Source organism: Sciurus carolinensis, unplaced genomic scaffold (assembly GCF_902686445.1).
Source record: "Sciurus carolinensis unplaced genomic scaffold, mSciCar1.2, whole genome shotgun sequence".
Lineage (NCBI taxonomy): Eukaryota > Metazoa > Chordata > Mammalia > Rodentia > Sciuridae > Sciurus > Sciurus carolinensis.
Window position 1 is genome coordinate 905803 of NW_025920154.1, and position 27228 is coordinate 933030.

Below are 27228 nucleotides of genomic sequence, written 5' to 3' on the forward strand. Positions count from 1 at the left end.
GGCAGTTCTGCTGAAGTGTTTGCTGTGGCATTTGAGTCTTGGAAGATCAGGAGAGCCGCTGGATGTGGAGAGGGGTCAGGTGTCCATTCGGAGCCAGAGCAAGCCCTTCTCTAAGGGAGGGACCAAAGTGCAGGTGGGTGAGGCCTCACCCAGTGCAGGGTCTACACCTAATTTAATGGACTTGAAACGATTGGTAATTCTTCATATCACTTTTGCAGCTAACTTCCATAGACATCAGATACCCATGTATGGTATAAAGCATAATTAGCTATTGGCCTGTTCATTGCACAGGTTTTGTGAAATTTTAAGTTCAGGCTTAGAAAGTGCATGTTGATGATTATTTGATTGTATCAGGTAGCTCCCAGAAGAGCAGATGTGATAGTAAGTTCTATTTGAATATAAGAGAAGCCACTCTAACATTGAATGTGTGAAATATAACATCCTAGATAAATTACAAATTTCAGTTGAATAAAATTATAATTTCTTTTAAAATTTATACTATACAAGCAAATTTTAAAACTCCTTTAATGTAAGAGTGCTAATATAAATATATGGAAACTTTTTTGTAAAAAACAATGTGTATAGCCATTGATGGAACATTCCAGGCATTTAAATGTATTTCATAAAATTCCACTTCTTGTAGTTAACATTAATTTTTGCATATTATATTTTTCTCATGTATATTAGGAGTGATAACTAAATATTAGTTTGACACTATAAATATTTGAATAATTTAAATAATTTATGGAAATTTAAATAATTTTTGAATTATGATTCATAGTTTCTTTAGAAATTAAAATCTCTAGCTTTATTTTTTTCCACATAAACACCAATGGCCAATAATTAGTAAGTCTAGGTGAGATTAAGCTTTAATAACAGGTCAACCAGGTTGTCACCCCAAAAGAATAATCAAAACAAATTGTTAGTATTATTAAACACAAACAAGTTATTCCTTTGCTGATGGTGGCAGGTTTAGCTTAACCATAGCTACCCACAATAACTGTAGTTCTATTTAAGTTGTTGCCATCCTACAGACATTTGTTCATTTGGTTCTTATGTTTCAAAGCTGCTAGTTTCAAGCTCCATTCTGAGCCACCAGTCCATAGAGAGGTAAATGTGAGGTAAATATTGGAGTACGGTGCTATAAATTTAGACCAGTAGAAGAATAATTTTGTCTCATCCAACCCACCCTAGGGATATTTTGCAGTGTTTAGAGACATCTTCAGTTGTCACAACTCTGTGTTGTGTTGTGGTGTCTAGTGGGTTGATGCAGAAGCATCCTACAATTCATGGGACAACCTCCCAACAATAAAAATTAACCAGTTTAAAATGTCAATGCTGCTGATGTTGAAAAATTGTATAATCTCTCTTATCACTTCATTTTATTTCATCTCTCCTTTCCTCTCCTCTACTGTTCTCTCACCTCACATCCCCTCCCACCCTGTGTTCTGTTTATATCACTGGGACAGTATATCTGAGATAAACTTATAACTAGGAAATATTTCTTTTGGCCTAAGGTTTCAGTGTAGTTTGTCTGTGGTTGCTTGGCTCATTGCTTTGGTTCTGTGGAGTCACAGTACATCATGGTGGGGAATATATAGTTGAATAGGTCTATATACCTCTGGGGAGTAGAGGAGAGAGAGAGAGGGAGCAGGAGGTTGGAAATGGGATCCCAATATTCCTTTCAGTTCCTTGCAGTGACCAGATTTTCTTCTACCAGGCCTCATCACTCAAAGTTTCCACCACCTCCCAGTAAGTCCACAGGCTGGCATCAAAACCTTTTAGCACATGAACCTTTGTGGGACATTTAAGATCAAAACACTTATTCTGTTCGGCTTTGCTCTTCTCTCCTCTTCCCCTTCTTTTCTTTTCCAATTCTTCTCTTATGGCCTTCTCTTTCTCTTTTTATTCCTTTCTCCTGTCTGTCTCATTTCTTCCCTCATTTTCTTCCTTTATTCTTTTTGCTTTCTCCAGTGGAGGTGGTAGTTTTAAGTGGCAAATGCCTGAATTGGTTCAAAAGGTTTTATTTTGTTGCTTTCAGTTTGTTGGATAGCTGTGCTAATTTGGTTCATTTATTGCATAGAAAGGATTTTTTTTTAGCTTAAAACAATCATAAGCATTTATTATCTCAGTTTCTGTGGTTTGGAAATTTGGGTAAGGTTTAATTTGGTAGTTCTGGCTCAGGGTCTCTCATGAGATTGTAGTCAGGATGTAGGCTGGAGCTACAGTTTTCTGAAGGCTTGACTGGAATTGGAGAATCCATCTCCAAGAGGGCTCACTCAGTAGTTAGCAAGTTGGTCCTGGCAGTTGACAGGAAGCCTCAGTTGCTCCCCACACAGACTTTCCATTGGGCTGCTTGAATGTCTTCACAACTTGATGACTGGCTTCCTCCAGAGCGGACAGTCCAAGAAGAGCTAGTCTTATGAGTCATGCACTATTGCTTCCTTATATTCTAATGGTCATTCAGACCAACCTTGATGAAATGTGCAATGGGATGCCACAAATGCCTGAGTATTAGAAGGTGAGGATTGTTAAGAGCCAACTTAGAGGCTAGAAGCTAAAGCCAGTGTTTGAATGCTGGACATGGTGACATGCACCTGTAGTCCTCACTACTTGGGAGGCTGAGGCATGAAGATCTCTTGAGTCCAGGAATCTGAAGCCAGCCTAGGGAACATAGCAAGACCCAGGACCATAATAATATTGTCTGCATGAGGATTCAGCCAATATACTCCACATTTCTATGTTGACACACACGATCTCCACTATAGAAAGGAATTCTTGAAATGAGGTATCATAACCTTAAATATTTTTGGTTGTCACTGAATGTAGTGCTTTTGTGTTTGTTTTTAACTATAAAATTTATTTTCTTACTTAATTTAGTTTAGACATTATACAGTCCTGAATTATAACAGGTTGACTATTATGAATTTCCTTCATTTTTTCTACCTGCAATTAGCAATCTTAGTTACTTGGTTGTAGTTCAAAGATAACTTTTACATTAGTTTTCATATGTTATTGTCACAAACAAACACCCTGTGAAATATGTAGGGCTTACATTATCTTCATTATTTGACAGATAAGAAAACATACATAGGTCAAATGCATATTGTTAGAGCAAGTGGGTGATGAGAAAATCTAGGGTTTGAAGTTGGATCTTCATGCCTGGGACCCATTTAAAGTCACTAATTATTGGTTATCCCTAAAAATATCTTTTTTAGAAAGATTAAAACTTTATGTAGTAGAGTATTCCCACTTTATACATAAGAAAACTGGTTTAGGGAGATTAAATTGTGTAGTTAAGGTCACCCAACTCATAATGTAATTTTGACTATTTTCATTGAGCTATACTGATTCTTGAGGTATCTTCTTCAAAAACTAAAATTGACAATTTCTCTATAAATTCACTTTATCTATGTTTAAATGACTAAATAGGTCTCTTGGCACATAGTCTAATTTTGTGACTTGAATTCATTAGTAAATTGTTTATAATACTGCTCAGATTTGAAACTCATTGGAAGTTCACTAAGTTTTGTTTGACCAAAAGGTAACACTGTTTGCTACTTAGAATATACTTTTTGAGACCACTGTATCCAAAGTAGGCCAAGAGATAGCCAGCATGGTAGGATTTATGTTGACATTCTGATACAAAGAGATTTGAGTGTTAAGCCTCCCATTTATCTCATTTTCTAATTTGAATCCATGTAGATAATAAGATAAATTGCATAGCCATTATTTATGTCATGTTTGAATCTGTTTCTCTCCACTGTGATCACATGGCTACCCACTCAGACACTCACTTTAGGTTTCATCTTCTTCTGATATCAGTTATTGCTGTGTCCTTAGGTTTGGGCCAGGTATTTATGAACAGAAGTGGAACATACCCCATTCTGATTGTCTTTTTAAAGGTGCTTGTCCTGGATTTCATTTGCCCATCCTCTTTTCCCTCCCACTGACTGGAATGTCAGCAACTGCCTTGAATTCATATAGAAGCTCTGTCCTGAGGATATCAGCCCTGGATGACCTTGTGGAGAAAACTGCTACTTGCTCTGGTCCCAGCCACCTGTGTAGCTCCATGTTATTTCATGGAAGAGAATATATGTTTTTCTCATTTGAGCTATTGTGTTTTGGCTTTACTTCATTTTAACTATTTAACCCATACCCTATAAAATGCCAAAATTTAGTGCCTGAAATGGGGTATTCTATAATAAGAAGTTTAAATGTATGACATTGGCTAAGTGGTTGGCTGACATACTTTAAAAAACATTATAAGCTAAAAATAAACCAGTGACTCTTAATTATACAGTGGTACAATATTTGGTGAAACTATCATCTCTGATAATTTTTATATGGCATCAATTTCTCTATCCAGTCTATATCTTCAGGGAAGTGGTTAGAAAGAATCAGATTGCTAATATAAGTTGAATACTACTTGCTTCTTTAGCAGGAACTACAAGGGGGCATCAAATAAGGGGCAAGTTAGTTTGTATTTAGAGTTCAAAGGGCGTCTATAGTTTATAGCTATTGAAGGTTCTTTTTTCCTCATCTGAAATGACTAATGCGGGGCATTACAGGGTTGGAAAAAATTGCTCCCATGTGCCAAACATTAAGAGGTAAGCTTGTTATTCTCAATAACCTCCTGCTAGATTTTCTTGGCTCAATTGTGGAAGCTAGCCCAGGCAAGAATTAAATTAAAGATTTTTTTTTACCTGAACCAGTCAGTTGAACAAGTAAAATGTACAGTTTCAAATATGAAGTCTCAATTCCCTATAAAATAACGATTTATTTCTTACTCCACACCCTCAGTCATATCCAAGATTTAAGCTGAAGAGACACTCATTTTGGGGTAGGAGGGCATTCCCATTTTTGTGACAGAGGGAAAAGAGAAGTGGCAGAACCAGCTTTTTGAAAATGATTTATTACTTTTGTTTATATTTTATTAGCCTTAGCAAACTAAGTTAGTGACTGAAGCTGAAATCAGTCAGGTAAGAAGGAATATCTCAAGTCACTGATGTCATTGAGGTGGAAAAATTCTCCTGGTGTGAATCAGATGACCTCAGGGTAGCTAGCCATAAATCAAGAGAGAGAAATTGTATGCGCCACTGGTGCCAGAAAATAAAGAACTCAGTTGATATGTTTGATTTCCATAACAAACAAAATCTTATAGTTGTGGATACTTTCTTGTGGCACTGACAGAAGTCAAAAGATCTATGGAGTTTTTGAGAGGATTTGTTATCCAAAAAGTTTGGCTTGCAAAAGCCTTTGATGATTTGATGTTATTTGACACTTAAGTAGTTGAGTAACTCTTACCTCCCAAATTTATACCAGCAGGAAGTAGGCAATTAGATCTTTGCTTTCCTGTTGAAGCACTTTGTCTTCTATGTCCACTTCATATATGACCAGAAAAAATAATGGAAAAGAAAGAATCTTCCAGAGACCAAGACAGGACTTTCACAGACAAATGGACAAGGAAATTTCCTTCAGGGACCAGGTTTAATTTAGCTAAAAAACTTACTTTATGCTGGAGAATGGATTCTTTGCAATTCTTTTCCAATAGTATTTCATTATTGATAAAATATGTATATGGTATTCTTTTCAGAATGTAACAATTGAATTCATCTCATTTGTATTTCACCATTTTGTATTGACTGTGCTGGTGGTCATAGATAGCAACGATTACTTCTCTATTAGTTTTAGGTCACTTGATAGGAAAGACTTGACCTTCCTAACCAAAATTGCATCTTCTGCTTACTGTGGATTTACTTGATCCTTCTTTCTATGAGTTTCCTAAAGCAGAAGGTAAAATAGTTGATTTTAGATCATACTTCTTTACTAATATATGTATTCTGTGTTTTCAATTTCCCTGCTTTTAAATTTCACTGCTTTCATTGCATCCTACAAATTTGATAAGTTTTGCTTTCATTTTCACTTAGTTAAAAATAAAATTTCTCGGTTTTCAAGATGGCGGACTAGAGGGTGGCTGCATTTCATGTTGCTCCAGGACTCAGGATTCAAAAAGAGGAAATATTGAGAGACTTGGGACCAACTCAAAGCCGCCAGGTGAGTCTCTCCAGTTGGGGAGGCGTCCCGGATGGGGTGGTAGTCCCGGAACACAGGAAACTTTGTGAAGTAGAGTTGCCAAATGAGACACCCCTCCCCCCACTGGAGCAGTGAATTCGGACAACTGGGAGCATCTTAGAGGAGGCCGCTCAGCGCAGCGCTTGGACTGGGAGCAACCACCGGGGTTCCGGGGGGCTGCCCACAGAAGGAGCTGTGAAGCAAGCTGTTTGGACTCAGAGCGACTGCTCCTGAACACCAGGGAGCTTTCAGGAGAAGGGGGAGGAGCACCGTGGGTCGCTTGGACTCAGAGTGACTGCATCAGGGCTACAGGCAGCTGCCCGGAAGAGAGCTGTGTGGCAAACTGTTTGGACTTAGAGTAACCGCTCCGGAACACCAGGGGACTGCCCGGAGGAGAAGGAGGAGTGAGGCATGTCGCTTGGACTCAGAGTGACTGCACTGGGGCTATGGGTTTTTGTTAGGAGGAGGAGGTGCTCAGTGAGTTGCTTGGACTCCTAGCGACTGAACCGGAACACAGTTGCTGGGACTCGGAGTGACTGTATAGGGATCCAGGTGGTAACTCAGAGGACGGGCTGCATAGCCAGGTGATTAGGTGCAGAGTTGGGTCCTAGGACCTAGGCAGCTTCTTGGTGGAAGAGCCAAACAGAGACAAGTTGAGGGGCAGAGCGAAGGTTCCAGGACTGTGGGCAGATTCTCTGAGGAGGGGCAGCCTAAGGAGACTCGTCTGCGAAGGGCGAGGCTCCCAGGCCCAGGAGGTAGGTCCAGGCCCCTGGGAACATTGCAGAGGAAGGCAGCCCAGCCCAGGAGTAGTTGTGGAATGAGGGGAACCTCTAGGAGGGGAACTGACCAGCGAGACCTCCCCACCAGATGAGTCTTCCCCGACAGGTGAGGTATTCCCACAAGGATGGTAAAACAAGAGACACAGGCCCAAACAAGCCTTGCCTCAGCCCGCAGCCTACTTCCCCTTTAGATGGCCATTGGTCAACAAGTGGAGCACCTCTGCCCACTATCAGGGAATATGTGGTGAAGGCCACCAACCCTAGAGAGGCAGCTTCCTTGTGGAGCACCGCATTATCAACTTCCTCCAAAATTTCAGGCTACTGAAGGCTAAGAGGGGATATACTAGATATCTTCAGGGACATTATAAGTCAAGAGGAAATCTGCAGTATCTCAGTGGTCCACTGACCCCTGAACAATATGAGAAAACAAGGGAAGAAAATGCCCCAAACAAATCTATATGTTACATCAATAAAATCCAATGACAGCATGGCAGAAGAAATGACAGAAAGGGAGTTCAGAATATACATAATTGAAATAATCAGGGAAGCAAATGAGGAGGTGAAAGAGCAAATGCAGGCATTGAATGATGAGATGAAAGAGCAAATGCAGGCATTGAATGAGAGCACCAATCAACAATTAAAAGAGCAAATACAGGAAGCAAAAGATCATTTCAATAAAGAGTTAGAGATAATGGAAAAAAAACAAACAGAAACCATTGAAATGAAGGAAACAATAAACCAAATTAAGAACTCCATAGAAAGCACAACCAATAGGATAGAACACCTGGAAGACAGAACTGCAGATATTGAAGAGAAAATATCTAACCTTGAAAACAAAGTTGACCAAACAGAGAAGATGGTAAGAAATCATGAACAGAATCTCCAAGAACTTTGGGATATCAAGAAAAGACCAAATTTGAGAATTATTGGGATTAAGGAAGGCTTAGAGAAACAAACCAAAGGAATGAATAATCTATTCAATGAAATAATATCAGAATATTTCCCAAATCTGAAGAATGAAATGGAAAATCAAGTACAAGAGGCTTATAGGACTCCAAATACACAAAATTAAAACAGACCCACACCAAGGCACATTATAATGAAAATACCTAACATACAAAATAAAGACAGAAAATTAAAGGCTGTGAGAAAAAAGAACCATATTACATTCAGGGGAAAACTAATATGGATATCAGCAGATTTTTCAATCCAGACCCTAAAAGCTAGAAGGGCCTGGAACAACATTTTTCAAGCCCTGAAAGAAAATGGATGCCAACCAAGAATCTTATACCCCGCAAAACTTACGTTCAAATTTGACAATGAAATAAAATCCTTCCATGATAAACAAAAGCTAAAAGAATTTTCAAAAAGAAAGTCAGCATTACAGAACATTCTCAGCAAAATATCCATGAGGAAGAGATGAAAAAGAAAGAAGCAAATCAGCAAAGGGAGGAATTATCCTAAAGGAATTGTTGAATAAAGGAGGAACCAAGTCATGCCAAAAATATATAAATAAATAAAATTTTTAAAATGAGCCAAATGACCAGGAATACATATCATATCTCAATAATAACCCTGAATGTTAATGGCCTGAATTCATCAATCAAAAGACATAGACTGGCAGATTGGATTAAAAAGAAAAATCCAACAATATGTTGCATGCAAGACACTCATCTCATAGAAAGAGATATCCATAGACTGAAGGGGAAAGGATGGGGAAAAACATACCATGCACATGGACTCAGCAAAAAAGCTGGGGTATCCATCCTCATTTCAGATAATGTGGACTTCAAGCCAAAGTTAGTTAGAAGGGATAAAGAAGGACATTTCATACTGCTTAAGGGAAGCATAAATCAGCAAGACATAACAATCATGAACATCTATGCCCCAAACAGTGGCTCATCCATGTATGTCAAACAAATTCTTCTCAATTTCAGAAAACAAATAGACCATAACACAATAATACTAGGTGATTTTAACACACCTCTCTCACCACTGAACAGATCTTCCAAACAAAAATTGAACAAAGAAACCATAGATCTCAATAACACAATCAATAATTTAGACTTAACAGACATTTATAGAATATACCATCCAACCAAGAACAAGTACACTTTCTTCTCAGCAGCACATGGATCCTTCTCTAAAATAGGCCATATATTATGCCACAAAGCTAATGTTAGCAAATACAAGAAGATAGAGACACTACCTTGTATTCTATCAGATCATAATGGATTGAAATTAGAAATAAATGAAAGAGTAAAAAACAGAAACTACTCCAACATCTGGAGACTAAACAATATGCCATTGTATGATGAATGTATAACAGAAGATATTAGGAAGGAAATTTAAAAATTCTTAGAGATAAATGAGAACAAAGAAACATCGTATCAAAATCTCTGGGGCACTACGAAAGCAGTACTTAGAGGAAAATTTATTTCATGGAGCACATTCAATAAAAGAAGTAAAACTCAACAAATTAATGACCTAACACTACAGCTCAAAGTCCTAGAAAAAGAAGAACAGACCAAACCAAAAGTAGTAGAAGACAGGAAATAGTTAAACTCAGAGCTCAAATCAACAAAATTGAAACAAAGGAAACAATACAAAAAAATTGACAAAATAAATAGTTGGTTCTTCAAAAAAATAAGCAAAATTGAAAAACCTTTAGCCACACTAACAAAGAGAAGAAGAGAGAAAACCCAAATCACTAAAATTCGGAATGAACAAGGAAATATCACAACAGACATGACTGAAATACAAAACATAATTAGAAGCTCTTTTGAAAATCTATACTCCAACAAAATAGAAAATTTCGAAGACATCAACAGGTTTCTAGAGACATATGAATTGCCTAAACTGAACGAGGACTACATACACAATTTAAATAGACCAATTTCAAGTAATGAAATAGAAGAGGTCATCAAAAGCCTACCAACAAAGAAAAGTCCAGGATGAGATGGGTTCTCAGCCAAGTTCTACAAAACCTTTAAAGAAGAGCTCAATCCAATACTTCTCAAAGTATTCCATGAAATAGAAGAGGAGAGAACCCTCCCAAACTCATTCTATGAAGCCAATATCACCCTGATACCTAAACCAGAAAGAGACACATCGAGGAAAGAAAATTTCAGACCAATATCCTTAATGAACATTGACGCAAAAATTCTAAACAAAATTTTAGCAAGTTGCATAAAAAAACATATTAAAAAGATAGTGCACCATGATCAAGTGGGTTTCATCCCAGGGATGCAAGGTCGGTTCAACATCAGGAAATCAATAAATGTAATTCACCATATCAATAGACTTAAAGTCAAGAATCACATGATTATTTTGATAGATGCAGAAAAAGCATTTGATAAAATACAGCACCCCTTCATGCTCAAAACACTAGAAAAAATAGGGATAGTGGGAACATTCCTTAACATTGTAAAGGCCATCTATGCTAAGCCCATGGCTAATATCATTCTAAATGGTGAAAAATTGAAAGCATTCCCCCTAAAAACCGAAACAAAGCAGGGATGTCCTCTTTCACCACTTCTTTTAAATATCGTCCTTGAAACTCTAGCCAGAGCAATTAGACAGACAAAAGAAATTAAAAGGATACGAATAGGAAAAGAAGAACTCAAACTATCCCTATTTGCTGATGATATGATTATATACTTAGAGAAACCTGGAAATTCCACCAGAAAACTTTTAGAACTCATAAGTGAATACAGTAAAGTAGCAGGTTACAAGATCAATGCATTTTTATACATAAGTGATGAATCTTCAGAGAGAGAAATTAGGAAAACTACCCCATTCACAATAGCTTCAAAAAAAATAAAATACCTAGGAATCTATCTCACAAAAGAGGTGAAAGACCTCTACAATGAGAACTACACAACACTAAAGAAAGAAATTAAAGAAAACCTTAGAAGATGGAAAGATCTCCCATGTTCTTGGATAGGAAGAATTAATATTGTCAAAATGGCCATACTACCAAAAGTGCTATACAGATTCAATGCAATTCCAATTAAAATCCCAATGATGTACCTTACAGAAATAGAGCAAACAATTATGAAATTCATCTGGAAGAATAAGAAACCCAGAATAGCTAAAGCAATCCTTAGCAGAAAGAGCGAAGCAAGGGGTATGGCAATACCAGATCTTCAACTCTACTACAAAGCAATACTAACAAAAATGGCATGGTATTGGTACCAAAATAGACAGGTAGATCAATGGTACAGAATAGAGGACACAGACACAAACCCAAATAAATACAATTTTCTCATACTAGACACAGGTGTCAAAAATGTGCAATGGAGAAAAGATAGCCTCTTCAACAAATGGTGCTGGGAAAACTGGAAATCCATATGCAACAGAATGAAACTAAACCCATATCTCTCACCGTGAATGAAACGAACTCTAAAATGGATCAAGGACCTCAGAATCAGACCAGAAACCCTGCAGATTATAGAAGAAAAAGTAGGTTCAGATCTTCAACATGTCATCTTATGACCAGAATTCCTCAACAGGACTCCAATAGCACAAGAAACAAAAGCAAGAATCAATAACTGGGATAGATTCAAACTAAAAAGTTTTCTCTCAGCAAAGGAAACTATCAGCAATGCGAAGAAAGAGCCTACAGAGTGAGAGAAAATCATTGCCAATCACACTTCAGATAGAGCGCTAATCTCCAGAATCTATAAAGAACTCAAAAAACTCTACACCAAGAATGCAAATAACCCAATCAACAAATGGGCTAAGGAAATGAATAGACACTTCACAGAAGATCTACAAGCAATCAAAAAACATGGAAAAATATTCAACATCTTTAGTAATAAGAGAAATGCAAATCAAAACCACCCTAAGATTCCATCACACCCCAAATAGAATGGCGATTATCAAGAATACAAGCAACAACAGGTGTTGGAGAGGATATGGGGAGAAAGGTACATTCATACATTGCTGGTGGGGCTGCAAATTAGTGCAGCCATCCTGGAAAGCAATATGGAGATTCCTTAGAAAACTTGGAATGGACCCACCATTTGACCCAGCTATCCCACTCTTTGGCCTATACTGAAAGGACTTAAAATCAGCATACTACAGAAATACAGCCACATAAATGTTCATCGCTGCTCAATTCACAATAGCTAGATTGTGGAACCAACCTAGATTCCCTTCAATTGATGAATGGATAAAGAAACTGTGGTATATATATACAATGGAATATTACTCAGCCATAATGAATGATAAAATTATGGCATTTGCAGGCAAATGGATGAAATTGGAGAATATCATGCTAAGTGAGATAAACCAATCTCAAAAAGCCAAAAGACAAATGATCTCACTGGTAAGTGGATGATGATACATAATGGGGGTGGGAGGGGTTAGTGTTAGGGTTAGAGTTAGGGTTAGGGAGGGTGGCAAGAATGGAGGAAGGAAGGACTGTATAGAGGGAAAAGAGGGGTGGGAGAGGTGGGGGGAAGGGAAAAATAACAGAATGAATCAAACAATATTACTGTATGTAAATTTCTGATTACACAAATGGTATGCCTTTACTCCATGTACAGAGAAGCAACATGTATCCCATTTGTTTACAATAAAATAAATAAATGTCTTAACAAAAAAAAAAATAAAAATAAAAAAATAAAAAAATAAAATTTCTCTTGAGAGTTCTTCTTTGACTCACATATTATGCTGAAGTGTGTTTATGTTATTGATTTCTAGTTGAGTTCCACTGTGTTCTGAGAGTAGACACTTTGTGATTTCTCTTTTAAATTTGTTAAGGTGGTCCATTTCTCCATCTTCCGGGAAGGACATTGGTGTGGAGGACAGGCGCTGCTATGGCTTCCAGTGCTTTGACTAAACCTCAGATGCGGGGGCTTCTTGCCAAACATCTGTGGTTTCACATCGTAGGGGCATGCATGGTTGCCCTGGGGGTTGCAGCTCTCTATAAGTTTGGTGTGGCTGAACCAAGAATGAAGGCATAAGCAGATTTCTACAGAAATTATGATTCCATGAAAGATTTTGAGGAGATGTGGAGGGCTGGCATGTTTCAGAGTGCTAAGTGATTTTGGAATATAAAGAATTTCTTTGGATTGAGGTCCTTAGAAGTTTGTACTGATTTATGCTCCTGAAGCATGAATACATGGGATAAGGAATAGTTTTTCTTGGTAAATAAACAACTAAAAAATACTGTGAAAAAAAAAATTTGTTAAGGTGCATTTAATATGGCCTGTCTTAGTAAGTGTTCCAGGTGAGCTGAGAAAAGTGCATATTTTGCTGTTGTTGAAATGTTCTTTGTGTCAATTATATTCAGTTGTTTGATTGTGTTGTTGAGTTCAACTACTCTCTTAATGATTTTCTGTCTGCTGGGTCTGTCCATTTCTGACAAAGGGTGTTGAAATCTCTAACTATAATAGTGGCTTCATTTCTTTCTCTTTGTAGTTCTATTAGTTTTTGATTCATGGATGTTGATGCTCTGTTATTAAATATATGCCCCTTAAGGATTGTTATGTCTTCTTGGAGAACTGACTTCTTTTTTTTTTTTTTTTTTTTGCTTTTTTTTTTTATTGTAAACAAATGGGATACATGTTGCTTCTCTGTTTGTACATGGCGTAAAGGCATACCGTTTGTGTAATCATAAATTTACATAGGGTAATGTTGTTTGATTCATTCTGTTATTTTTTCCCTTCCCCCACCCCTCCCACCACTCTTTTCCCTCTATACAGTCCTTCCTTCCTCCATTCTTGCCACCCTCCCTAACCCTAACTCTAACCCTAACACTAACCCCTCCCACACCCCATTATGTGTCATCATCCACTTATTAGTGATATCATTCGTCCTTTGGTTTTTTGAGATTGGCTTATCTCACTTAGCATGATATTCTCCAATTTCATCCATTTGCCTGCAAATGCCATAATTTTATCATTCATTATGGCTGAGTAATATTCCATTATATATATACCACAGTTTCTTTATCCATTCATCAATTGAAGGACATCTAGGTTGGTTCCACAATCTGGCTATTGTGAACTGAGGAGCTATGAACATTGATGTGGCTGTATCTCTGTAATATGCTGATTTTAAGTCCTTTGGGTATAGGCCAAGGAGTGGGATAGCTGGGTTATGCAACAGAATGAAACTAAACCCATAACTCTCACCATTCATGAAACTAAACTCAAAATGGATTAAGGACCTCGGAATCAGACCAGAGACCATGCATCTTATAGAAGAAAAAGTAGGTCCAGAGCTTCAACATGTCTGTCGGCTTAGGACCACACTTCCTCAACAGGACTCCCATAGCACAAGAAATAAAAGCAAGAATCAATAACTGGGATAGATTCAAACTAAAAAGCTTTCTCTCAGCAAAGGAAACTATCAACAATGCAAAGAAGAGCCTACAGAATTGGAGAAAATCGTTGCCAATCATACTTCAGATACAGCACTAATCTCCAGAATCTATAAAGAACTCAAAAAACTCTACATGAAGAATGCAAATAATCCAATCTACAAATGGTCTAAGGAAATGAATAGACACTTCACAGAAGAAGATCTACAAGCAATCAACAAACATATGGAAAAATGTTCAACATCTCTAGTAATAAGAGAAATGCAAATCAAAACCACCGTAAGATTCCATCTCACCCCAATTAGAATGGCGATTCTCAAGAATACAAGCAACAACAGTTGTTGGCGAGGGTGTGGGGAGAAAGGTACACTCATACATTGCTGGTGGGGTTGCAAATTAGTGCAGCCACTCTGGAAAGCAGTGTGGAGACTCCTTAGAAAACTTGGAATGGAACCACCATTTGACCCAGCTATCCCACTCCTTGGCCTATACCCAAAGGACTTAAAATCAGCATATTAGAGATATGGCCACATCAATGTATATATATATACAATGGAATATTACTCAGCCATAAAGAATGATAAAATTATGGCATTTGCAGGCAAATGGATGAAACTGGAGAATATCATGCTAAGTGAGATAAGCCAATTTCAAAAATCCAATGGACGAATGATATCGCTAATAAATGGATGATGACACATAATGGGGGGTGGGAGGGGTTAGCGTTAGGGTTAGAGTTAGGGTTAGGGAGGGGGGCAAGAATGGAGGAAGGAAGGACTGTATAGAGGGAAAAGAGGGGTGGGAGGGTTGGGGGGAAGGGAGAAAGATAACAATGAATCAAACATTACCCTATGTAAATTTATGATTACACAAATGGTTTGCCTTTACGCCATGTACAAACAGAGAAACATCATGTATCCCATTTGTTTACAATAAAAAAAATACAATGTATTTCTGTTTTAATATTTTAGCTTCTAGTTTCCTAATATTGACTCAGGATAGTTTCACAATCTAAGCTCAGTTATCTAGTTAAAAAAACAAAAAATACAAATATTTATATACTTCAGGATATAATGAGGCTTATTAAGGAATTCCTTAAGTTTGAAGATAATTTTTAATCCAAATGTGATAGTTTTCTTCCCTTCTGTGTGGGGTATCAGGCTTGAAGAATGGACAGCTGTCCCTCATTCCATAGGCTGCTAAGGCAGAATGTGAACTGAGAAGGGCCAGAGGTCCCACAGGGAGCTGCTTAGGGGTGGGTGACCAGAAGGCTGCTGAGCTGGCCAAGGTATGCCAGGTGGCTGCAAAGTCAACCTTGGTCCCTACAAGCCAAGAGCTGGAACCCGCCCATCCAGGCACACCTGAGCCTGTCCAAGCAACTGGGCCAAGTCCCTGAGGCTGTCTCTGGGACCAGAAGGTATAATCAGAGGGAAACATGGATTTAAATTCCAGGGTATAAGAGAAAAGTTCAGCATATCCAAGAAGTAGCTGAAAATGACTTTTTGTAAACATTTGAAGAACAATGTCTCATATCAAACCATATACAATAAAATTCTAAAAGAGCTTGAGTTCTGTTTCCGTCTGTGCCCTGTGCAGCACATGTGACTTCAAAGGCAACTCTGGAGGATGCAGGGAGAAAATAGCACACTTTTATTTCCAGTTTTGGCACAAGTCCACCAAACTGTTTTTGATGGCCAGTAAGCAAAACTTATATTCCCTCTCAATTCATTTTGCATTTAGTAGACCCACCTGTGTTTTTCTAGAGGGAGAGTTTCTACCTCTTCAGTCTGTACATTCCCATTACTTTGAAGCCTTATTTTGTAGGAAAAAGGCAAGAGGGATACTGGCGATTTCAAGTGAAGCCTCAAATAGTCCCGCTCAGTAAGTGTCTCCTTCCTGCCATAAGGAGTCTCTTCAGAGTTCAAAACAGTTGTTTCTAAGACCATCAAGTCACTGCACATCACTTTGAGAGATGTCTTAAATGTAAAACTGAGCAGCTGGTTTCATTTCAAAGTGTTGAGACACTTAAGTGTTCAGTAAATATGGGTTCAACCTAATACTTGTGCAGATGAGTTTGTGTGTGTGTGCATGCACGTGCATTCATGCCCGTATGAAACCCTGAGATCCCAGTCATCATAGAAATTAGAGATGTCAAGCTTGCTCTTAAGGATGCTATCTCTCCCTCACCAATATTGGGCTGTTCATTATGTCTTGTTCCTGGGTGATTTTCTTTCTGGTCCGTCTTTGTCTGCCTGGCCTGGTCACCCTTCCACAGCTACACTTCAGTGAGCTGTGTGGCATTTATTTCCTTTGGCCTCCTTATTTCTAATGATTGTTACTACTCTTTCCAAACTCTAGGCATTCACTTTCTTGTTCAAAGCTCAGCGGTAGGTCGCTTAACTGGTTGAAGAGTGATTTTAAGGAGCTTCAGCTGGATTTATGCCTGACTGGTTTTCTGACTTTTGACTGCTCAGGAAGAAACGGTCACTCTGTATGAACTTACCACCTCTGTAAGAGAAATAAAGACCCAAGTTCGATTATTAGGGGTCACAAGATATTGTTAACTTTGATGTCTTAGATATTAGACTTTTTTTTTCTTTCTGTGTTAATTACTCATGACCCATCTTTTTCCTAATCTTTGTTGGTGATGTTGCCTTAAACCACTAGGACGGTAACAATTACATCAATATGCTAAAAACTTTACTTTCTCCTCCTACCCCTTCTTCTTTCATCAAAATAGGACCTTCCCAAATAGACTTGGTTATGAGTGGAATGAATTTATGTTGGCCTTGTAAGTAATATTATGATCTAAAGTGTTTATCAAATGGCCAACATATATAAGGTATTATATGAAATTTTATAAATACCAAGAGGTGTTCTAGTCACTTGCAAATATTGTCCACATCTATATTCATAAAATTGCATAGAATGGTGCTAGTGCACACACACACACACACTCACACAATCCACAGATGGATGTGTTCCCCCAAATAGCTTACTGGTTTATTCTAGTGGAGAAAGAGAGAGAGAAACTTACATGAAATATTTATAGAACAACATAAGAAAACTTAAACCTAAATGTTAAATTGTTTGGAGATTTACATATAAATTGGTAGGAGAAACACATACATGAACATGCACATATGTATTTTGGAGATTTTATACATAATTAACAGAATCCAGAGAAGGAGGCTTTAGATGAGTTGGTAATGCCAACGTGAAAAAGAAGGAAGAGTCTGGAGAGTCTGGGTTGGGGGGAAAGAAGTGGGGAGAAGGAGATGCTAAGATTTGGGGAGAGGGAACTGGTAGGTCCAAGGAGAGGGACTTAGCAGTGAGCATTTAGGGGAAGGCCCGGGTGACTTGAGCTCAGACTCTTGTGACATAAAAGATTTCATGAAGTTTTTACTAATAGCTGCAGGGTCTGAGTAAAGTCAATAAATAAGTTTAAGAATATGCAGTTTTGTTTAGAGTTACAAAGGAAGTAGTAATTATTCTCAAGCCATATATTTGTGTGATGTAAGTGGTTTATTTGCCAACATTGAAAGAAAATTATAAAATTTCACTTGTATTCACAGATACATTGGAGTGTCCTAAAATGAAACAAGGCACAACATTACCTTCAACCATGCACAAAAATGTTTAAATACTATAAGATCTAGTGGAGTGAGGACTGTGTGTGCCTCCCAGGAGTACCTTGCACATAGGGTTTTTTTTTAGTTTATGTTGAACAAATGCATGAATTTAATATAAAAACATCCTTTCATGTTCTCCTCAAAGAGAGATGACATGCCAGGGTACCCATAGAAGTGGTCTTTATTCTGCAGGGAAGGTGCAAAGCATCAATAAAGTCCCAATGATGTGAGCTATTTCAAACATATTTTTGGATGATAATCAGAATCAGCCCAAATGATTCTGTCAGTTGTCTTCTTTGCACCCAGTAACCTAGGTGAAATTTGGGACTTGACTCTTGATTCTATAACACTGAATAGGAATATGAGAGTATTCACTGGGAGAAAATAAGACAATGGATTGGTCATATTTTCAACTCCTGTCTCTACCAATAACTCTGGGCAGTATCAATTTGGCATTTCATACCCAGACACTGAACATGTTTGCCTCATCTCCAGGTTTGGGACTCTAAACCCAAACTCTGTCTCCCAACCAGATTCCTTTCCTTTTCCACTTTGGTGGTAGCACTATTGTTGTGATTGCTCAGGCTCCATTTGTCTCTGCATATCCATGTGTCCATGTGTTTGAGTGGCCATGGCTGCTCCGGTTTGGACTGTGGATAAATCAAAGGTGTAGAAGAAATTCTGAACCAAGTGAAACCAAATCTGTAAAAGCAAGTGTGGGAAAGAGAAGGAAATGAAGTGAGACTCCTGGGACTTTTAAATTTTTTAGTTGTCAATGGACCTTTATTTATTTATATGTGGTGCTGAGAGTTGAACCCAGAGCCTCACACATGTTAGGCAAGCACTCTACCACTGAGCCACAATCCCAGCCCTTCCTGGGACTTTTTGATGGAAGATACAGATGGAACTGACTTAATGGTACTAAGGTAGATCTGTTTCAGGGCAAGAGACACAGTGGGAGAAATCCCCACTCTCCTTGGCCTGAAAATGTATTTTGTACATACATTACCTGTTGACTTGCTTACTATTGGTATATCAACTTTTAATAAATAGAATTTTCCTCTCATTGTTTTGGGAAACTTACTATTTTAAGGTAGCCTAATAAGTTTGAGTTTTCCTATCACTATATTTTTCCGATATGTTGGTGGGCTTATGTGCAAAACACATTTGATTCTTAGCTCCCTGGTCTCCAGGCTGTTTCAATGTAACTGTTGGTTGATGAAATGAACTGTCATGTTGTCATGGACCATCTTCCACCTTGAGTATTGAAACAGAGATGGCATCACTATTTTAGATACCAAGGACATGAACCTGGCATTGGATAAGGCATTGGACTAGCTCTCTAATGACCCCTTTAAAGATTAAGATTCACAAGATGAGTATTTAGTGCTGGTAATGTGCACACATTAATTTTGGCTTTGTCTTTGGCACTTTGAAAAGGAACAAGATGAAACACTTAAAAACAGCATTCCAGGGTAGCACCATTAGCTGAATATTCATGGATTGCACTGTGATTGTATAATTAATTTTTTTTTTTTTTTACTTTGCCTCAATTTGTGGTGGGATGGAACTCTGTGTTAGGGGATAAACCTGGAAAGTGCTGGGTTTGGCATTACCATGGAATTAAGGGGATCATTTCCCAAAGCATGGTACCCTATGTCTATAAAGTTAAGTAGTTATAAGGGCTCAGGGTACCTTTTCCATGGTATCTAAGAGAAGTACTTAGAAAGGAATAGAATGGAACACTTTGTCCTTCTTTGAATGGAAGCTGTGTGAGACAAAGGAGGAAAGGTATCATTTTGAGGTGCTTGATCTACACTTAAAGTTTCAGAGCCAAACACACTTTAGAAATGATCTACTAAAGTTTCCCCTTTTCTCATTCTGATGTTTTCCGAGGGTTGCCTTCTGTTTCAGAGAGGAAGCTGAGGTTATTGAATGGAGCTTGAAAATGTAATTCCTTTAGATCCTTTGCAAGTATCCCATCCTCATCTTGACAGAGTACATGGTAAACATCCACAGCTTACACAGGGGAAGAGTTCCTTTGAAGCAGATCAACCATAGGGAAATATCTCCATACACACAGCAAGTGCAGAGCTGACTTCAGACTTCACTTGGGTGTGTAAGCTTCACTGGAAAGCTTCCTTTTCCAGGAAGCTGCTGATTTTTTTTTCTAACACTCTTATAAAGGTGGTCCTGGGTATTTTTTGCTTTTATGAAGTACTTTTGAAGAGTTAATGACTGGAGAAGGATGATGGAAGAAAAAAGTCACTATTTTAGAGCAACTATAGTAATCAATCAGTGATCCAGGCAAGAGTGCTCTGTTGATGCTAAAATCAGTAAATAAAAAAATTGTTGGAAAAACAGACTGTCCTCAGAGGGTGACCACTGGCATGCTTCATCGCAAAGGGAAGAGATACCTTGACATTGGAGAATACCTTAAATAAACAATGAGATTTAAACAATTCAACATCATGAGACCAGGAGAAAACTGATGTCAATGTACCCTCTGGTTCATTCCCTTCACATCACTGAAGCAGCATTCCTGCCCACAGTTCTTAACCTGAATTGAATAGGAGGAAACAATCCAACAAACCCTCAAATGAACCCTTGTAAGAAGTGCAGGTCCTTATAGATCAGAAAGGCTAGAGGCAATATTTGTGGTTTAAAGGAGACTAGAGAGATGTGACATCTAAATGTTGCCTGTGATCCTAGATTGCATCTTAGATGGCGGAAACAGCTATGAAGTGAGTGGATTGGCTCATTTGGGGAAAACTAAAAATGGTGTATATGTTAGATAATTACATTGTATCAATAACAAAATTTCGTGTGATAATTGTGCCATATAAGAAAAAGTCTTTGCTCATAGAATATCCATAGTAAATTATTTACAACTAAATTGACATGATTCTTGTTGCTAACTTCCAGATGTTTCATATATGAATTATGTAAAATGTATTTTAATGATGGTATTTATTATTGCATAATTAATAAAAATATATGCAAAATATTTCAAAGGTAGCATAATAAGTATATTGCATGTACTTGCATCAAACATGCATGTATACACATGCTCCTGTGCATGCATAAAACAAGTCTGGCACTGTTGACTGGTGAATCCAGATGGAGGGCTTTTTTTTTTCAGGGCCAAGGACCGAACTCAGGGCCTTGCAAGTGCTAGGCAAGCCCTCTGCCACTGAGCTAAATCCCCAACCCCTGGAGGGCATCTTTGTTGTATAATTTTGAAACATTTCTAAAGCTTTGAAAAATTTCAAGCTCAAATGTTGAGAAAAAACTTTGGAATTAAGGAGGAGATAGTGGACAACATTTTGAGCTGTGAGATTCAGGTTCATGAGAAAATAGCATTTTATAGCTGTCTGAATAAAGCAAAGTTAAATGATGCAGACTCTTAAAATTAGTATTCACCAATAAACTTTGAAGTGAGATTAATTGAGATAGTCCAGAATTAATTTTTAATTAATTTTAATTAATTTTTAGAGTATAGAAAAAGAGCTGTTGGACATGTTATTCTTTTTCTTCTTTTGTGTTCACAATATCAACTCTCTCTTCTTGTGCATTCCTAGCCCACAGGATTTTTGTAAGAATGAACGAGAAAATGTATGTGAAAATACTTTTGTAAGTTGTAAAAATAACATCTCTAAGCCTCTTTGTGTTTAGGATGTAACTGGTACTGAATTACAATACCCAAAGTTGTAGTTTATCTGTATATGGAAGGTACATGCATTGGACAAGGTTAATTTATATATATAACATATATATATATATATATATATATATATATATATATATTTTTTTTTTTTTTTTTTTTTTTGGTAGCACGGACTGAACCCAGGGACACTTAACCACTAAACCACATCCCCAGTCTCCCCCCCCCCATCTTTTTTTAAATTTTGAGACAGGGTCTTATAAGTTCCTCAGAGCCTAAGTTTGTTGAGGTTGGCCTTAAACTTGTGAACCTCCTGCCTCAGTCTTCTCAGTGGCTGGGAAAACAGGTGTGTGATAGTATGCCCAGCTGATAATTTGATTCTGATACATGTATATACATTGTGAAATGTCCACCACAGTCAAACTAATTAACATATCCATTACCACACAAATGTAATTACATTCCTTAAAAAGTTCCTAAAGTTTCATACCATACAAAACGGGATAAGTGTTTTAGTTTACATTGATAGATCTCTGGCCATAGAAGCATAAATAATTGGTGTCATCATACATGGTGGCATAATGCCTTTGAATTTGCCATGTATTTAGAGATAGTTAGAAAACCAATGACTACTAGTGAATGTTTTCCTTCAAATATTAGATCTGGCTCATCAACAATTCCAGCATAACTTGGAATAAAAAATGTATTTGGATGTCTTTTATTTACACGAAGCAATGAACTACTTATCTGAACAACATAATTCACTTTCAGAAGCTAAAACCATTTAAGTGTCATACCTTAAATTTCTCTTTGCTATATATTCATAACCACCAGCTTACATAGACATTTCTAAGTCCTATGAGAAGTCAAGAGAACATCTGAAAAAAGATTTTGAAGTGCCTTAAATAGGAGTCTAGAAAAATTGACGTGAAAAACAACTCATGCTCCTTTTTGAAAACATTAGATATGTTGTGCTTTAAGGAAATAACTTGCCATAAGTAATTTGTGCCCATGTTAGAAACACTTCTAAAGTTACTTTTCAAATAATCTAACAGGAGAGTTTTTCTATAGAAGTAATGAAAATTACTTCTATAGAAAGTGTCAACAGGGCTGGGGATGAGGCTCAGAGGTACAGATATTACCTAGCATGCACAAGGCCTTTCAGTTTAACCCCCAACACTGCAAGAAAAGAACAGGGATGGAATGGAAAGGAAGGGAAGAGAAAAGAAAAAAGAAATGTGAGGGAACAGAAAGGAGTGAGTCATTAAACAAAAGGGCATGAGATACAAATATAAATATATGGCACTAAAGCTCTTACAAAAAGGTTTACTAAGCTTTAGAATTTTAGTTATATCAACTGGATGATATTTTGACTGGACAGAATAAGTAGTGCTTAATAAACGTTGTGGCAGCCTGGCATAAACCAGAGGGGTGGGCTGCAAGTGAGCTCCTGTGGGACCAGCTTGAACCTGCAGCTGCTTGGGGTGTGGGTGAGGCATAGCTGAGGGGGTGGGGCTGGTTTTCCTGGCCCCCTACCCTCCTCCAGAATTCTGTTACTAGTAATTGGCCTGGTCACAGGTGCAGGTTTGGGCTCCCACCCAAAGTCTGGTATCCGCAGACCATTTTCCTGGCTGGGCAGGATGTAGTTACCAAAGTAGTTTTGGTGTGGTGGAGGGGCCAAGGGTCACCCACCCAGTCTTACTGGGACCCGGGTCTGGAAAAAATATTCAGGGTTTGTGCCAGCATTGCCTGAAGATGGAAGACCAGGCCCTAATCCTGATACCTTTCACTGGGAGCTGGTAATATGTGCAGTTATTGGATTTTTTACTGTTCCCTTGTTTTTGTGGAGAAGTGTTCAGTCTCTTAGAAGCAGGCATTATGTGAAAAGAGAAAAAAAGCTTGCTCTAAAACTTTCTGAACTAATTGAAGAAAAATGTAAACTACTTGATAAAGTTAGCCTTCTTCAAAAGAGCATGAAAGCTTACAGTTATCTTTAAAGGATGCCAATTGTGAGAAGGCATCAAAAGGAGTGCAACATTTGGAGATAATACATGAAATGCTGAATAGTTCCAAATCTAAACTTGAGGATAAAATACTCTTTTTAGAAAAAGAGCTAAAAGAAGAGAAATCTAAACATTCTGAACAGGATGAATCGACGGCAGATATGGCAAAATGGGTAAAGTCCCTAGAACAGGAATCAAAATCCCTCAAATCAAAAGTAGCTGAAGCTAAAACAACCTTCAGAATTCTTCAAATGAATGAAGGAGGACTGAAGGTAGCAATGAAAGAGGCTTCAAATGAAAATTCCCAACCGCAGGAAAGTTAGAAATGCCTTTTACAAGAAGTTGAAGAATGGAAGGAAAAAGTGAGTGACCTTAATAAACAGAAAATAGCATTTGAAGACTCTAAAGTACAAGCAGAAAAAGTTCTGCATGATAAAGAAAATCACATTAAGTCTCTGACCAAACGCTTGCTAAAGATGAAAGATCAGGCTCCTGTGCTTGGAGAAGATCTAACAGATGATGGTAACTTGGAGCTGGAGATGAAGAGTGAATCAGAAATTGGTGCTCACTTATGTAATCAGCCAAAAGAAGCTATGAAGGAACTGGTTTATGCTGCTGAGTTAAATGCCTCTTTATAAGCCTTAGAAAGAGAAGGAAATCAAATTTATACTTTAGTATCTGAAGTAGATGAAACAAAAGAAGATCTTATAGAACATATTAAAAATCTTCAGACTGAACAAGAATCTTTGAAGTCAGAAAATACACATATCGCGTTCCCTCTGACCGCAGAGAGAGACACAACAAACGTCTGAAGCTTTGGAAGTTTATTGTGCACAGTCTTCCTTTCTTTCCCTCTTTTCTATCCCCTTCTCTCTTTTCTTTCTCTCGCTCTCTTTCCCTCTGCTTAACTCTCGCCTGCTCCGGTCGCTCCGCTCCTCCCGCTCGGCTCACACCTGCTTCGGCCGCTCCGCTTCTCCCGCTCGGCTCACGCCTACTTCGGCCGCTCCGCTTCTCCCGCTCGACTCACGTCCTCGCTCGCACTCTTCTTCCTCGCTTCTTCTCCTACTCTCAGCTTCTTCTTCTCTCAGCTTCTTCTTACTCCCAGCTTCCGCTTACTCCCAGCTTCCACCTTACTCCCCCACCCACCAAGCTTATATACACTTCAACCAATCAGGGGAGAGCACACGAGGTAGACGCGCAGACAGCTGCAGGCATAGAATAGGTACACGAGGGGGGCATGCTCTAATCACATCGTTAACTAGCCAATCATTGGAATTCGCTGGTTGTTTACTGTATAGCTGGCCGCTTTTGGCTCAGCGCCAGGCGCCATCTTGACCGTGCTCAAGGCTGGGGGTCCCGGGAACCCCGACATACACAGTTTGAAATTGGGAATCAGAAGCTTCAACAGAAATTAAAAGTAAAGATGGTACAGTACCAAGAAAATGTAAAGAAACTCCACAGAAAATTAAGAGTAGAGGAAAAAAAGATCAGCCATGCAGCTGAAGAGCTGGAGACCTATAGAAAGCGAGCCAAAGATCTTGAGGAAGAATTGGATGCAACCGTTCATTATTATCAGAGGCAGAGTATTTCCTATGAGGAAAAAGCACGTGATAATGCCTTGGCAGTTTGGAGTGCTGAAAAAAACCTCAAGTATTTAAAGGTAGTAAATGCTCACAACAGACAAAAATCAACTGAAATGCAGTTTAAATTCAAACTTTTAGAAGAAGATCCTTGTGCACTTGATGTTTCAAAATCAGTATTTGCCAGAGGGCAGTCCCCATATGGTCCCTCACCATTGATCGGACCTTCATGTGAAATGAGAACTTTTCATTTGGAAAAGAAGGGTCCACTCAGATTGCCACCAGAAGAAGAAGGAAGAAGCTCAGGAGGTCCAGAGAATCCTCTGAACCATCAGATTAGCAATGAAAGAAGAGAATCTAGCTATGATACGGTAACTGATCCTCATAGAGCACCTGCTGACACTGGGCCCCTGTCATCACCACGGGAACCAGAAGGTAAGAGGATGATCCCTCCACCAGGCCGACCATATTCTGATCCACCTTCTCTTCTACAAAGGCAAGATGGATATTATTCTAATTATGGTAGACCATCGGAACCAGGAGAATCGCCTCCAATCCAATGCCAAATGTCTATTCACTGAGGCATTTTCCTCATTATCATCCGCCAAGAGGTGAATTTCTCCCCCTACTCCCACATTCTGAAAGTAGAAGCGAGTTCCCTTCAGGGTTGATTCCACCTTCAAATGAGCCTGCTATTGAACATCCAGAACCACAACAAGAAACCTGATAGTATTTTTATCTCTCTTCAAAATGACTTATCTTATTTTTAGTTTAAGTAACTGCTTTTAGTTCAGTGATTATATTTTTGTTCCAATTGAAGCTTAATTAAATTAGAATTCTGAGGATAGTATTTATAAAGATGATTAATATGAATCTTATGAGTAAATTATTTCCATTTTATTTTATAGTATAACTTTTAATTTGATTAATCCAGTATTACTTAAGCTACAATGGGAGTTTTATGTACATAATCTTGCAGTTGGGGATACTTTAAATGCCAAAGACTGTGCCTTTATGCCAAGAAATATATTTACTATGATTGTAGCAAATGTGAAAATACCTTTAGAAAATATTTTAATTGTTTTGAAGTCTTGTTTGGCATTGGTGATACTAATAAAATCAGTATTTCCATTATAAAAAGAATAACTAGAGCACAGTAAGAGTAAATAAGAAAACAACTGTACATGTCATTTAACAGATTTCAAAACAAAAAAAAAATTTCAGTTCTCAGAAAATTTTTAGGAATTGGAAACCATAACTTGAGCTCACTCTATCCCCATTTTCCCTTATATCTTCTTTATTTTATGCTCATTTTCATAAAATTAAGATTTGCATTCTGCTGTGGTTCACTGTTATGGGGAGTGACCTAGTCTTTGTTTTGTTTTCAGGGAGACTTTAGTTATATATACAAAGTTTTAATTTTTAAAGAGTTTTTAAAATGTTACTTGAAAAAAAATTTCAAAGCGTTTCAGTAAGTTGAGGTATGATAAAATGAAAACCAAGGTGAGAGGGAATTAAGTACAGTTCAGCAGAACCAGGTATAGTATCTGTGCACATGAATCTGTAAGAGAAAAAGAAACTTAAAAATCCAAGATCACATATTGCAGTTTGTTTTTATATCTGTACATAATTTCAATTTGATTTTTCTTCAATCTCTTTTATTTATTGATCTTGACAATTCTTTTAAAGAGCACCTAATAAGCTATTTTGTAGAACAGCCCGCATTCTGGGTTTGACTGATATTTTGTCATTATTAAGTTGAGGCTATGCCTTTAAGGGAATCAAGGTTACAACACAAGGGTACTGTCCCCTTTTCTGGCATCATAATGGGATAAATGATGTTGACATGTGTCCTTATTTGTAATGTTACCATTGATTGCTTAGTTAAGGTGTTATATGCCAAATTTCTCTTATGTTACTATTTTTACAATATAATAAGAATTTTGTAAGAATGTATTTTCTGATCAAAGCTTACTAATTTGAGCAACCATTGGTAATTCTTGTCTATAACAACTATTACTCTGGTGTTTATCTAAAGGCAGTTTTCTATTTCCATCACTGCTTTCTACATTTATTAATTGGAATTCCACTGTTAAAAAGACTTGTTTGAGGGATTCAGTTATTTACTTATATCTGTATATAGTCACAGATATTTTATCCTA

At 37.8% G+C, this 27228-nt stretch overlaps 1 pseudogene; it reads left to right on the forward strand.

Moving 5' to 3' along the window:
* The first annotated feature begins 4555 nt into the window (after nucleotides 1–4555).
* Nucleotides 4556–25647, forward strand: LOC124974567 (melanoma inhibitory activity protein 2-like; annotated as a pseudogene).
* The last annotated feature ends 1581 nt before the right edge of the window (nucleotides 25648–27228 follow it).